Source organism: Lygodium microphyllum, chromosome 24 (assembly GCF_053477565.2).
Source record: "Lygodium microphyllum isolate KBCC chromosome 24, Lygodium_microphyllum_v1.1.10, whole genome shotgun sequence".
NCBI lineage: Eukaryota > Viridiplantae > Streptophyta > Polypodiopsida > Schizaeales > Lygodiaceae > Lygodium > Lygodium microphyllum.
Window position 1 is genome coordinate 42264420 of NC_141158.1, and position 4778 is coordinate 42269197.

Below are 4778 nucleotides of genomic sequence, written 5' to 3' on the forward strand. Positions count from 1 at the left end.
CTAGATAGTTACATGAAGTTGACATTCTAATGGTTCATGATCATAATGTTGGATACGATATACAAGCCCCACAACCCATTTTGAGATGGTCTACTAGAGATAGACATCAACATGATCAATTTGCACCCTCCATACTAGAGGAGATCATGCACAAAGGTGATAGTCACTCTTGGGAGAGGGCCATGCAATGTAAGTTTGATTCATTTATAGGAAAACCATACATGCGATTTGGTTCTTTTGCCTAGTGGAAAGCATGCATTTCCATGCAAGTGGGTGTATAAGTTGAAGAGTATCCTTGGATGCTCTAAGCCATGCTCTAAGCCAGCATATAAGGTTAGATTGCTTGCTAAGGATTTTAAGCAAGATTATAGTATTGACTTTAATGAAGTCTTTTCTCTTGCAATCAAGATAACTACACTACGATTGGTTTTTACCTTGGTTACATAATTAGATCTACACCTTTATTAGATGGATGTAAAGATGACTTTTCTGCATGGAAACTTGCATAATGATATCTATATGTAGTTGTGAGAAATGCGGGATCTAGAGCATGGCAAAGACGGAAGCTATGGAGGATGGAAAATGAAGATACTACTCATGTTGACATTGACAAAGAAGACAATTGTTACACAAGTGAATTAGGTTTCAAGATTGAGACTTGAACTCATAAACACAATCTTGTGTAGGACTGACAATGACACAGAGACTTGACAGAAAGAGACAAGTACTATTGCATTATCATCATATGAAAGTGATAGTCAAGTACATCATTATATAGGATTGCTTGGTAGCACATTTCATCACTGTGCCTATGGGATTTGTCTCTCTTCCTAGAATGAACTGCATCTTCCTAGCCTAGTTGTTCCATACAAAGGGGCATACATAGGGTGTGATTGGCAGATTCTCAACAGTAGTAGCCAAAGGACTTTATAAAAATGGGTAGGGAATAGCTAGTGTGCAAGTTGAGAAGAAGCATTTATAGATCGGTATTTATACATGAAGAAGGTTCATGATGGTAGCCTTATTATCTTGGTACTTTATGTCAATGATATGTTGATTGCTATGAGAGAGCTCATGAAAAGTTGAATGCTTTGAAAATTCAGCTTGAGAGAAGAGCTTTGAGATGAAGGACATGAGATAGATCTCACATATTCTTGGTATGTGCATCACACATGATCACTCTAAGGGGATCTTTTATCTATCATAGTAGCCATATATACAAAAGGTGCTTAAGCGATCCCATCTGTAGGATGTTAAGCGTATTGTCCATCCTTTGCCTTCCCATGTGAAGGTCAATTGTGCTGATTGCCCTAGTTTGTCCCTAGTTTGTTGTCCCTAGTCATATGAGCTAAAGGTCACTATGGCCAATATCCCTTATGCATCTCTATAGTGGGCAATTTGATGTATGCTATGATAGTCACTCTCCCTGACAGAGTCACAGCCTTAAGCTCTTAATAAAATGAAAAATAGATTCAAATAGATACAATTAGAACATATCAGAATCAATCAGCTCATCAAAAAAACCTATTAGCACATTAGAACTCAGCAAAAAGCCATCATAGGCTAATCAAAACTTATTGAGCCACAACCAAAACTCTCTAAAATACTTTCAAAAACCAATCAAACCTAATCATTCATGTACCAAAACCACCATTCAACACAAAAAAAAACAATAAAAAATAGCAAAAAATATAGTCCTTTCCACTCTTAATAGTGTTGAGATATCGAGATCCACGCGTGATATGCCAGGGTGACCGTTGTGCATTTATGTCACCGACTTGTCAGTTGTTTGCAGATGCAGTTGGTACACCGCCCATGAATAATAGCTAGATGACAACTATCCTTATCTACTCTAGTTCGTGGCTCAGTTAGTATGCCACCTTAGTTAGTTGAGTTTGGTTTAAGACCCATATATAGGGTTCAGCTATTTCTTTGTACTAGAGTTCTTTTGGCTTACACAAATAAGAAGGCAAACCAAGTTCGTGGTGTTCTGGTAAGAGGACCAGTGTTGCTTTCATTTTTCTGTTATGGGAGCAAGTCTCTGCAGGTAGCACAGTTGGAAAGTGCAAGAGTGCATTGTCTCAGATTGAGACACCCTTCGCGGTGTAGCAAGAGGGCAGTATATGCTGCGGGATGGGGCTTTAGCCCTTCATTGCTCTGATTTTTTGATTTGAGGCCATTTCGGGGCCTCTTTGGAGGTAGAAGTTTTCTGCACGCACTCAGGAAAAGGCCCTGTTTTATGCTGTGCGACCTGTTCTACAGATCGGTGAAAAGTTACTGTAGAAATTGCATCGTATACCTGTGCGCAAAGACATTGGGAGTTACAGAATCATCCTTGTTGCCTATTGATGCAAAATCTTCACTAGGAAGTGACTGTGTGGTTAAATACCACTTTTGTCAGTTTTGCAGATTTGCCCTTGTGAGGCTGAAGCTGTGTTCTTTGCAGTGACAGAATTTTTTGCAGTGTTTTGTAATGGCATCTGATTCTCTTTCACAGATTGTCACTGAAAAGCTTGACAAGAACAACTTCCAAGCATGGAAGTTTAGAATGACGAATTTCCTTATGGGAAAAGGATATTGGGAATTCGTTGCAGGAAATGAAGAAGAACCACTTCTTCCCGATGTTCCCAATCAACAGCAAATGCAAGCATTTAAAGCATGGCATGAGAGAGCCAGGAAAGTTATGTACTGGCTGTCTATCAGCATTTCAGACTCTATGATTGTGCATATTCAAGATGCAAGTACTCCAAAGGAGGCATGGGATACTTTATCAAAAATGTATAGCACAAATACACAAGCCAGGAAAATGCAGCTCAAGCAAGAGTTGCACAATGTGCAAAGAGAAAGTATGAGCATCAACGACTACCACATGAAGGTGAAGAAGATTACAGATGCACTTGCTTCCATTGGGTCGCCAGTGGAAGATGATGATTTAGTTTCTGTGACCTTGAATGGTCTAGGAAAGGATTATGCACAGTTCTGAATATCCATTTCCATTCATGAAAGATTTCTTGATTTTGAGGAGTTGATTGCTCTTCTAATTTCTAAGAAGTAGAGAAATGGTGGTGTATCTTCTTCAGGAGGAACTTCAAAAGAAGCTGTCTTCTACTCAAATACTGGAAGAGGTAGAGGCAGAGGTAGAGGAGGCCGATCTGGAGGCCATGGTAGAAATCAAATTATGCAGCAAACTCAAGAAAACCAGTCTTTTGGAGGAGGATGTGGTAACTCTAGAGGCAGGGGGAGCCAAAGAGGTCGTGGTGGATGGCAAAGAGGCCAAAATGCAAACAGCAATGTTGAATGCTACTACTGTGGTAAAATGGGTCATATGGCTAAAGACTGCTATAAAAAGCAGAATGACATCATGAATGAAAAATTGCAACAAGGGAATTATGCATCTTCTAGTAGACAGGGTGGTGATAGAAATGAGCATTTGTTTATGGTGCAGCACATGACCAATTCTGTGACAAGTGTAGAAGAAAGCAACGATGTGTGGTATGTTGACTTAGGTGCATCAAACCACATGACAGGTCATGCAGAATGGATGCAGGATGCAAGGAAAATAGAAAAACCAGGATTTGTGGAGACTGGTGATGATATTGCACATCCTATTGTGCAGATTGGAAAAATTCCTTTGTCTATGAAGGATGGGAAAAAGAAATACCTGTCGGATGTATTTCATGTCTCGAATATTACTAAGAACCTGGTTTCTGTTGGTCAAATGGTTGAGCAGGGCTTGCAGGTCAGATTTAATTCTCATGGATGCTTTGTTGAGGATATGAAAAATAAAGGTCGCTTGATAGCAAAAGGAAAGAAGAAGGGAAGAATGTTTACGTTGGATGCAGACATGCCTGAATTGAGTGCAACAATGTTTGCACATGGGACCGGTGTAGTTGCAGATATTGATATCTGGCATAAACGCATTGGTCATGTTAATGTACAATGACTTAAATCAATGCAAGCCCAAAATACTGTTGCAGGATTGCCTAAATTCAAGGTTGCAGAAATGCATAAGGTATGTGAAGCCTGTCATTTTGGAAAACAGGCAAGGAAACCATTTTCTAGACATGTTCAAGAAAGTAAGAAGCCATTGGAATTAATCCACTCTGATGTGTGGACTACTAAAGCTGCATCTCTTGGAGGCTGTCATTATTTTGTCACTTTTATTGATGACTATAGCAGAAAAGTTTGGGTGTATTTTATGAAAAAGAAAAGTGAAGTTTTTGGGCATTTCAAAACTCTTAAAGCTATGGTTGAAAAAGAAACAGGCCTGCAAATAAAATGCATAAGGTCAGATGGAGGGGGAAAGTACCTCTCAAATGAGTTTGCAAGGTTCTTGCAGGAGCATGGCATAAAGCAGCAATATTTATGCAGTCATACCCCACAAAAAAATGGAATTGTAGAAAGAAAAAATAGGCATATTGGAGAGGTATCTCGTGCCATGCTCAATGAAAAAGACTTGCCATATTTTTACTGGGCTGAAGCAGTTGCTATAGCAGTCTACATAATGAACATGACTCCCACTGCAGCAATACATGGGATGACTCCAGAGGAGAGGTATACTGGTAGGAAACCACATATTTCTCATTTGAAGATTTTTGGTTGCATTGCCTATGTTCATGTGCCAGATGAGTTGAGATCCAAGTTGGATCAAAAAGCTGAGAAGTGCATCTTTATTGGTTACTCTCTGTAGCAGCAAAAAGGGTATAGATGCTATAACCCTTCTACTCGTAAGTTTATAGTGATTAGAGATGTTGTTTTTGATGAGATGAGTAGCTAGT